Source organism: Leopardus geoffroyi, chromosome B3 (assembly GCF_018350155.1).
Source record: "Leopardus geoffroyi isolate Oge1 chromosome B3, O.geoffroyi_Oge1_pat1.0, whole genome shotgun sequence".
NCBI lineage: Eukaryota > Metazoa > Chordata > Mammalia > Carnivora > Felidae > Leopardus > Leopardus geoffroyi.
Window position 1 is genome coordinate 32312064 of NC_059337.1, and position 11078 is coordinate 32323141.

Below are 11078 nucleotides of genomic sequence, written 5' to 3' on the forward strand. Positions count from 1 at the left end.
ACGTGTAGATCCCAGAAAGACTGAAAATATTCTCTGTGAAAAAGGAAGGATGCTTCTAAAATATCTCATTTCAAACATCTGGAAAATTCAAATTTTTAAATTTCACTTTGTCTCTCTGGTGGGACAGAAGGCAGATTTTTCCCACCCTTTCCCATCCTCTGCATCCCCCATCCCCCACAACACTACCCAACGCCATCTATCTGCAAATAGTGTTCTGCCTTATGTATAAAAATCCTTAAATGTTTATTTATTAATACAGTGCAAATTCCAAATTCCTTAGCCTGGCATTCAAGGCTCTAAAAAACCCTTGAGAGGCCACATGGCCTAGTGGTTAAGAGTGCGGGCTCCTGGACCAAACCTCCCAGGCTAGCACCCCAGCTTCTCCACCTCCTAGATTTTGACTCATGGATTGTTTAGAAGTGTGTTGCTTAATTTCCAGTAATTGGAAGATTTTCCAGATATCATTCTGTTATTCATTTTGAATTTAATTCCATTATGGTCAGAGAACACATTTTGTTTGTATGACTTCAATTTTTAACCATCTGTTAAGGTTTCTTTTATTAACCAGAATATGGTCTATAGTGGATGATCCACGAGCAACTTGAAAAGGAGGTACATTCTGCTATTGTTGGTGGAGTGTTCTATAAATGTCAATTAGTTCAAGTTGACTAAGAGTGTTGTTCAGGTCTTCTATATCCTTGCTGATTTTCTATTTTCTACCAGTTACTGAGCAATGAGTCCCTAAGCAAAACTGGATTTGTCCCATTTCTCCTTTTAGTTGTATCGGTTTTTTGCTTTGTGTATTTTGAAGGTCTGTTGTTTGGGGCATACACATTTTGGATTGTTACGTCTTCCGAATGAATTGATCTTTTTATCATTATGGAATATTCCTCTTTATCTCTAAGTTTTCTTCTTCAGGAGTCTGCTTTGTCTGATATTAAGATAGTCATTCCAGCTTTTTTTTAAAAAAATTAATGTTCCATGCTATATTTCTTTCATCCTTTTGCTTTTAACCTATCTATGTCATTATATTTAAAGTGAGTTTCTTACAGACAGCATATAGTAGGTCTTGCTTTTTAAAAATCCAGTCTGACAATCTCTGTCTTTTAATTGGTATGTTCAAACCATTTACATGTGATATATTTATTGATAAGGTTGGATTTAGGTGTCCCATTTTATTATTTGGTTTTGGTTTGTCCTATTTTTCATTCCCTGGTTTCCCTTTTTCTGCTTCCTCTTGAATTATTTGAATATTGTCTTATTGTTCCATTTTTATTTTTCTGTTGGCTATTTGACTATATCTTTTTGTTTATGTGGTTGTTCTAGGGATTATGATACATGTACCTAATTCAGCATCGTGATCTATTTAGGGTTAATATTTTACCACTTCATGTGGTATATATGACTCCTGCACCCATGTAAGCTCCCCTCCTCCCATCACTGTAGCTGCTGTATGCAGGAAAATAGTCTATTATATTTACCCAACTATTTTCATTTTTATTTCTATTTTTAATTTATTTTTATTAAAAAATTTTTTGACATTTATTCATTTTTGAGAGACAGAGAAAGACAGAGCACAAGTGGGGGTGGGGCAGAGAGAGAGGGAGACACAGAATCTGAAGCAGGCTCCAGGCTCCGAGCTGTCAGCACAGAGCCCGATGTGGGGCTTGAACTGATGAACCGTGAGATCATGACCTGAGCTGAAGTTGGACACTTAACTGCCTGAGCCACCCAGGTGCCTCTTTTTTCTCTTCTTTTATTCTAAAGTCCCAAGTTTCTTTCTGGTAGCACTTATCTTTTTCTTTTCTTTTCTAAGTTTTTATTTATTTAAATAATCTCTACACCCAATGTAGGGCTCAAACTCATGACCCCGAGACCAAGATTTGCACACTTTTCCAATTGAGCCAGTCAGGCACCCCACTTATTTTTTTTTTTTTAATTTTTTTCTTACGTTTTATATTTGAGAGAGAGACAGAGAGCGAGTAGGGGAGGGGCAGAGAGACAGAGACAAAATCCGAAGCAGGCTCCAGGCTCTGAGCTGTCAGCACAGAGCCCAACATGGGGCTCAAACTCACAAACTGTGAGATTGTGACCTGAGCCGAAGTCAGACACTTAACCGATTGAGCCACCCAGGCACCCCAACCCTACTTCTCTTCTTCATGAATTTCTTCTAACATTTCTTTTAGAGCTGAAATGCTGTCAATGAATTCCCTTAGTTTTCCTTCCTCTGATAATATCTGTTTGGGGGAAGGAGCTTAAAAAAAGATATTTTCACTGGATATAGAATTCTGGGTTGACATTTCTTTCCCTTCAGCACTTTAGAGATTCTGTTCCACTGTCCTCTGGCCTCCATGGTTTCTCATAGGAAATCTGCAGTCTTCTTAATTGTTGTTCCCTTGTATATAATGTATGACTTTCCTCTGCTTGTTTTCAAAAAAATTTTTTTCTTTATCCTTGATTTTCGTTAGTTTGATTAAGATGTATTTGGGTCAGGGGCACCTGGGTGGCTCAGTTGGTTGGGCTCAGTTGGTTGGGCGTCCGACTTCAGCCCAGGTCATGATCTCACAGTCTGTGAGTTCGAGCCCTGTGTCGGGCTCTGTGCTGACAGCTCAGAGTTTGGAGCCTGCTTCGGATTCTGTATCTCCCTCTCTCTCTCTGCCCCTCCCCTGCTCATGCTCTGTCTCTCTCTGTCTCAAAAAGAAAAAAAAAGATGTATTTGGGTCAGGTTTTCTTTGAATTTATCCTTTTGGGGGGGTTTACTGAGAGTCCTGAATCTACAAATTTATGTCTCTTCACCAAATTTGGAAGGTTTTCAGCCATGGTTTCTTCAATTTTTTTTTTCTACACCGATTTTTTTTTTCATTTCTACCTGAAACTCCAATGACATGAATGTTAGACTTTCTAATGTTGTCCCATAAGTCCCTCAAATTATATTCATTATTTTTCCAACTTTTTTAGCCTCTGCTGTTCAGATTCAATAATTTCTATGAATCTATTTTCAAGCTCACTGACTCTTCCCTCTGTTATCTCCATTTTGCTATTGAGCCTATAGAGTGAATTTTTTATATCAGTTATTGAATTTTTATGTTATAAAATTTAATTATATAAAATAAGTTACAAGATTTCCCTTTGGTTCTTTTTGGTAGTTTTTATTTTGTTCCTGACAGTTTCCATCTTTCCATTCATTTCAAGATCATTCTTCCTTACTTCGTGGATTATAGTTATAATAGCTACTTTAAAGTCTGTCTGTGATAATGCCATCATCTGGTCATCTTGAGGCCAGCATTTATTAATTGTCTCTTCCTTTGAGAGTAATTATGATCTTCCTGGTTCTTTGTTTGTAATTTAGGGCATTTGAGTATTATGTAATCAGCCTCATTTTTTTTTTCAGACCACAAGTCCTCACCTGCCTTTTGCTTTGAGTCAATTCTACACATTCACAGCTCAAGGGTGGGTGTAGGACTTCATACATAGATTCTCCAGCTCTCCATAAGTGCCTTCATACTCCCTGACTCCCACCTCCTGGTCTCTAGGCTAGAATCTGGGATTTGGGCCTCTCCATACTGTCATACATTTCCTTTGACTGCATCCACCTTCAGGGTGAAGCAGTAAGATAAAAGAGAAAAAAAGGGAACAGAACTTCCCTACACTCCCCACAGGGGCCCTGTTTCTCAGTTTTTCCAGTCAGAAAGAATGATTTGTTCTCGGAATTTTAGGTTTTGCATCCCAAACATTGCCAGAGTATAGCTTCAAGATTGGGGCTTTCCTTGGGGCACACCCTGGAGAGTAAAAGAGAAGCAACTGAGATTATTCTCTCCACCCCACTCTCTATCCTGCGGGTCCCTGTCCCCATTCCTCTGGCTGGAAAGAGAAGGGTTCTCTTTGAGCTTTTTCTGTTTGTGCCCACTGCACAGATCTGGGATTTAGGCCCTCTAGAGTCCAATCTGGGAGGTATGGGAGGGAAGAAACTCAGCAATCACATTGCCATATTGGTCAATCTTTAGTGATTATTTATTCCCCCAATCTACCTGCTTTTGTTTTTCAGAGTCCGTTGACAGTGCTGTATGTATCTATTGCAGGGTTTTTGTTTGCACTCAGTGGGAGAGAGAGGGTAAAGTGTGGTTACTCTGTCTTAGCAGTAACCAGAGGCCTGTAGACAAGTCATTTTAAGGGATAATTTGACTAATTTTGTCAACAATATGGCAATATTTAAGAGAAATTCAAAGTCAGTATATTTGTAAATTTAATTTATTAGAATTACAACAGGTTTTCAAGTACATGATGCAAAGGTTTTGCTTGTGTAATTAGACATTTAAGTTACTTAGGAAAGTTAAAAATATGAAATGTCCAAATGTAGTTGGAATTGTTTAAGCAAATTTAATTAAGTTGTAAATGGCACTGGCTGTTTAAGAGAGTTAGTGTTTCAACTTGAGTTAATCAAACCTTAATTGAAGAAAAAGTGAAGGTCTTGTTCTTATTTTATTACATTTATAAATAGAACAATAAGATTGGTAAGTGGAACTTAATCCTTAAGAAAAGCTCCGTTTTTAAAAGTGTGTCCTTAGTAAATTGAATATTAATTTTAAAAATGTAACTATAGATAGTATTTTATATACTCCCCATCTCCCCCCCCCCCGCCCCTGCAACATGCACACCAAGAAAGCTTCACTGATGGGGGCTCACCTCCTCCAGAGACAGCTGTGTCACTCTCAGGCAACTCCCGCTGTTGGAACAATGTCCGTCTTTCTACCTGAAATCCGTGGGCAGCATAGAGAGTACAAGCCTTTGAAGACAGACTGATGAGTTAATTTACTCCTCTGGGACTCAGTTTCCTTATCTGCAAAATGAGAATGAAAAAGAACCTCCTTCAAAGGTTTGTTTTGGAGGTGAAGTAAGATGATGTAGGCAAAGTACATGTGTATCTGTATGTGAAGTGCTCTGCACAGAAAGCTCCAGAAGTCATTCTTGATGACGCAGACAGTTGTCTGAGGTACCAGGGAGTGGTTAAAAAATGCAGAGCTTTGGCCTCAGGAAGTCCTGTGTTCAGATCCCAGCTCTGCCTATCCTCCTGATTGGTTTGGAAAAGCTGCCCAGACTCTCCAAGGCTCTGTTCCTTCACCCTTCCGTGGTGCAGAGCTGAGGATCATGAACTCATAGGGTGGATTTAGGTCTTAAATGGGTTCCTGTGCTGTGTCCAGCATGATGCCCAGCATGTGGGAAGCTTGTATACACACATGGTGCTTAGCTTTCATCTTCACCATGTAAGTTTTATTCCAAAGTGGATTCTTTGGCTGCAGGCAAGCTATTTGTCTACGCTGACCTGGATTATCTGATTAGCTTGTCTACATTGACTCAGCTGAGGAGGAGGAAGCCCATGTTCTCGTCTTGGGCCTTGACACTTAGGTCAAACCCTTCTCCTTCTTGGGACTCAGTTTTCTCATCTTTAGATTGGGTATGACAGTCTCCATTCTGCCCCCACTGGACTCATGTGGCTTAGAGGTCCTGTGGATGCAGAGGGCTTAGTTCTGAGGGGTGATTTGCCTTGACAAACTTAGGAGATCTATGACAGAGCATAATTCTTGGTCTCTTCTTACCCTGGCAGGAAGTTGGATGCCCTGTGCTTCTGAGGGCTGATAATTGGCTTCCATTCTGGCCAAGCTGGAGGTTGGTAGCAGGCAGCCACTGGTAAGCTTGAGTTCTGGGTCACTTGTACATCAGCCTCCTTCAAAGCAGAAATTGCTACGGCTGGATGAGAAGGGGCACTCTTGGGGCATCTGTGCCACCCTGTCTCTGCTCAAACCCCATGTAGCCACCATTGGCTCCCTTGCTGCTGGGCTTCTATGCATGAGGTCTGTTCCCGAGATCTGAGATGGGCAGTGAGAACATCCCCTGGCGTTTGGTTCACTTGTCTCTGGGCATCGTGACCTCCATCAGCCATGCTAATGCTTACTGCAGCAACAACTGGATCCTATGAGGTCACATCAAGCCCCCTGCTTCCTCCAGGAAGCCCTCCCAGCTCCTCCAACTCACACCACCCCTACCTTCCCAGAGAGTCCAAGCCAGCTCCTGCTCATACTCTGTCCTGCCTTGGACCCTTACTATTCTCTGAGTGGTTCTGTCACTTATCAATATCCCAGGTGGAGGGCTTCGGAAGGGAGGAGCCAGAACACCTCCTTCTCTACCTTGCTGACAGCCGTGTTCTGGGATGGCCCAGGGGACCTCTAAGACTGCTGGGACATGAAGTGGAGAGTGGGGGGAGGGGCAGAGAGCAGGTCCTGGCTGTGCTCCTCAGAACCCAGGCAGCAAAGAAGCTGCAAAGGAGGGGCATGCCCCACAGAGAGGCCCAAAGCATGTTGGGACCACTCTTTGGTCTCAATAATGCAAACGTCTCCTATGTGTAGAGGGCCTCATGGATTTAGAAGATCTCCCCCACCCTTGCAGCTATTTGACAAAACAGACCTGACTACTTCTTACCTGCAGAAGAGATAGACAGGTATCCAGATGTTCAAAAGAGGAATTCCCAAAGGCACAGAAGTACCTAATGTAACACCCCGACTAGAAGCTCCAGTTCCAACTTCCAGCTTCTTAATCTCTGTCTCTGACTTTCACAGAGGTGGGGTGGGAGGTGGGGTGGGAACAGAGCAGTGAGTGAACACCCACCCCCAGCCTCTCTGTGCTTACTTCAAAGACTTCTCTGCTAGAGGGAGGGGCAAACAAGGAAGGAGGCAGAGCGGAGAAGCAAAGCTGGAGACTGCATCGGGTCCACTCTCATCGCCTGTACCTGGAAGATCTGGGGGGCTGGGCAGATATGAGGGCAGGCCTGGTGTTCCTCTACCCTGCAGACCCAGCCCTGGCCTCAGACACCCCATGAACTCCCATCCCATGCTCCTTCCTGGTATCCCAAGGAGACACATGATCTGAGCATCTCTGGACCTTCTCCACCTCCAAAAAAGAGCCTAGAAGAAAGGTTGGAGCAAGTAGTGACATTGGCTAGAGCCTATGGTCTCCAAGTCCCTTGCCTCCCTTCCTGTACCGTATCCCAGGTTGCTCTCTAAGCACACACCAGGCTGGCTCTCTGGCTTCCAAAATCTCTCATCCTAGTTTTTGGTAAGCTGGAGTGAAAAGGTCTTCCTGTCTCTGGATAACTGCACTGGTCCATTTTCCTCCTCTCTCTTCTCACCTAACTCTAGCAGGGAAATATGGCCAGTCAGCATTCCTTCTTACTGGCCCAGAAGAAGTTGCCGAGAGAGGAACCTTGAGTGGATGTGTGCGCGTGTGCACAAGAGAGAGAGAAAAAGGGATAGAGAGAGCCAAAGGGACAGAGAGAGACAGAGACAGAGAAAGAGAGGGAGGGAGAGGGGGATAAGGAGGGAGAGTTGTTGAGAGAATTTCTTGAAGACAGGCCAGTCCTCCCCTATCAGACAGGCAGGGACCAGCCTTGCCCAACAGATCTTTTAAGAGTGAGGACTCCTAACATCAAGGCCTCATCAGTCGCACTGGCAAGTTCAGGAAGCAGACGATGTTGCAGTCAAAGGAAGCCAGGCCATTAGCCACGACCATCCAAAGGCTTGGCCAGAGCTGCTAGCAGGCGGGAAGCTCTGACATGCCACTCGGAGCCAGTGAAGTGTGGTGGGAGGAACCAGGCCAGAGCAGGAGCCAGAGTGCTGGACACATAGGCAAACTTCTCAGATACTCAGCATTGACAGGGGGCAGGGTGATGAGTTAGCGCCATCCCTTATTATGCAGATGGGGAAATTGAGGCTCAGAGGGGGACAGGGCCCTGCCAAATGTTCCAAAGCAAGACCAGGGACTGAAAATCGATGTTTGGATTTCAACTTAGGTTTTTTTGTGTTTTTTTGTTTGTTTGTTTGTTGTTTATTTAATACAAAGCATCTTGCCAGGTTGTTCCGAAATCGATAGCTAGTAAATTTATTAATCTCTATGCCTTGCCCACTCTCCAGGTGTTTTCTGGGTACTGGGCCATGTGCTGAGGCTATCGGAGATCTAGGGTTCTATGGGCCCTGCTCCCTCGTGGCCGGGCAGGACCTACTTGCTGTTCTGCAGACATCACAGTCTGGGTTGATGACTATAGGGAGAATGTGCCTCAATAAAGCTACAGGCAGAGCACAGTGGGATATGGGGGAGGAGGGACAGACAAATGGGATTTTCCTTACTTTCACCTTACCTCATTTCCAAAAGGTTTACGGTGGCCGTGAGGCTGTGAGTCCCCCAAGGTTTCCAGGGTATGGACTTGCCCTTGAAGAGTGAACAGGATCCAGGGGAGGACAATATGGGAACAGGCATTACAGAAGGAGGGAGCAGGTTGTGCAAAGATACAGGACACGTGTGGGGCCTGGCAAAAGCCAAGGTGGCTGGAATGGAGGGTGGTGGGTGATGCACAGGGAAGGTGGACTCTCTTGAGACTCCCTGTTTGCTAGCTGGTCTGCTGAGGGCGCCTTTGTAGGGAAGTCTGCCCCTCCAGAGGCTGATCTCTTTGGCCTGGCTCACTGTGTTCTCATGATGCTTCTGTTAACAAACCTCAGAATTCAGTGGCTTGAAATAATGAGCATGGAACTTACTGTTCTGTGGGTCAGCTATTTCAGCTGGGCTCTGCTAGGTGGTTCTTCGGTCCTCAGTGGGGCTTGCTCACATCCCTGGAGGTGAACTGGCTCTTGGCTACCTAGGCTAGCCTTGGCTGGAGGGCGCTCCAAATGTCGCTTATCCTCCAGCAGGCTAGCTTGGGCGTGGTCTCACCCTCACGGCGGAACACCAGAAGGCCGGTTCCAGTGTGCAAGCCCATTTTAAGCTTCTGCTCAAACATGTCTGCTAACATCCCATTGGCCAAGGCAAGTCACGTGGGTGGGCCCAGCGTTGAGGGGCGGGGCGGGTGGGAAAGGGCAGTACAAAGTTGCAAGGTAAAGAACACCGACCCATGGATGTGACCGCTGCAGTCATTTCCGCCCAGCCTTAGCACAGTCATCCGCACCCACCGCCCTGCAGAGGTACAGCACAAGCCTCCAGGACCTGGGTCAGATCCTGCCTTCTCAGGGGAACCCTCCTTGATGGCCTGACCCTCAGACTAGCTCAACTGTGAAGGTGGTTGCACGTGTGTGCGTGTGTGTGGAGAACGGGATGTATTGTGTGAGCGTCTGTTGGTGTGTGTCTGTGTGTGTATATGGGACTGTGTGGTCGTGTGAATGCAGGAGTAGAAGTTGTAGGTGTGCATGCATGTGTGGGTGCGTTTGTGTGTGTTGCTGCTCAAACCAGATGGTGGGAAGGGAACAGCGGCTGCCTGTTTCTTTATCATCTCCGCTGTGCTGGGCCGCGGAGCACAGAAGTGAATCAGACAGGTCCCAGGGCCTCCAGGAGACCCAGTTTTCTGTGGAAGACATTCCCGCCAGCAGTGACAACCCAACATGGCAAAGACCAGGACACAAGAGCACAGGACACAAAGAGAGACCAGGGCAGCCCTGGGCCCAGCCTGGCAGCCAGGAGAGGCTTTCCAAAGAAAGTGAAGCTTGAGTGGAGTCTAGAAACTGAGCAGAGGAGTAAGAACAGACCAGTGCATCTTGGAAGGGATGGGGGAATCCGTCCCCTGTGGAGGGAATAGCATGGCAAAGGCCTAGTGGTGAGAGCCGATGCACACATTTAAGGAATGGCTGGGGCTGAGCGTGTACGTTGGAGAGAACGGGGACAAGCCTGGAGAGGTCGACAGAGACTTGTCACCACACGTTGGAATGAGGGATGCAGGGAAGCCGAGTTAGAAAGCAGGAGTGCACAGGTCACACCAGAGGTCAGAAGACAGTGTGCGACAAGGTGGGGGGAGATGAGGAAGGTCTGAATCAGGCAGAGGGAGTGGAACTAAGAGAAGTGATTTAGAATCTGTGGGAGGTAGTGACCACGAAATGGGACCCCCAAGGCAAAGATGACCTGGGCCCAGGGTTCAGGGGCTGGGGCTTAGGGCAGGGGCATCGCCTGAAGCCTGAGGGTGAGCAGTGCTGGCACTGGGAGACCATCTGCTGGTTAGAAGGCAACAAGACATGGGCCAGGACAGCTTGGGAGCCAGTGTCCCCAGAGGTCAGGGTTATGCATTCCTGGGCTGGGCTTGGGCCGCACACAGGCTTCAGGGCCCTGACTCCGCATGGCACTTGCCTGAGGCCCCCAGTTCCAGAGTGGCACTGCTCTTCCCTCCCCAGCAGCCTGGCACAGCCTGTGCGCCCCCGCCTGCTTCTTCATCTGGCACATCCTGACATGACAGTGCTGACAGAGAGCAGAGCGATCTGAACAAGCCACCAAGGAAAGGAGGCATCAAAGTGCCTTCCTAGACCTGACCTCTCTCCCCAGCTCCAAAGCCGGCTTCAGACACCCCACTCACATCACAGGCCTGGGGCACCGACTGATCACGAGGGAAGCCCCAAGTCACCTGTCCCTCCCCTGGGGAGCTTCAAAGAAAGAGGTCTCGGTCCCATCTGGGAACCTTTGTCACCCTCTCCTCTGAGCCTCTGGCTGACTGACATTCCTGACCCCCTCCCCTAAGGTGTCCTCTTGACCCTGGGCTCCTTGTCAGAACTTGTCACCAGCTATGCCCACCCTGTCCCAGAGCAAGGGCTTCTCCCCTCTGCCAAGCGCTCGGGTCCTCGTCAGCCTTGAGTCTGGCTCAGTATGCCAGCCACCGAGCCTCTCTTTCCTGAAGAGTTGGGCCTGCCTCTTAGAGCAGCTACTGAAGGCAGAGAGGCCCCTGGATCTGAAATTAAGAACTCCTTGGTGGGAAAAGACTCCCTAAGTCTTTTCTTTCCTTCTTTTATTTACAGGCAGGAGCTGAGTTTCAGAGCAATGCCTGGCTGTGTAATCAGGAGACCTGGATTCCTGTAATTTGACTTTGGGAAACCTCTTTGGGCTTCAACTCTAAAATGGGGCCACAAAGGCTGGTCTATGAATTGAATAAGGTAATGCATCTGAAAATGTTTAATAGTGCCTAGCACATAGTAGGTGCTAATTTTTTTCTTCTTCTTTTTTTTAATCTTTATTTATTTTTGAGAGAGAGATAGGGTGTGAGCAGGGGAGGAGCAGAGAAAGAG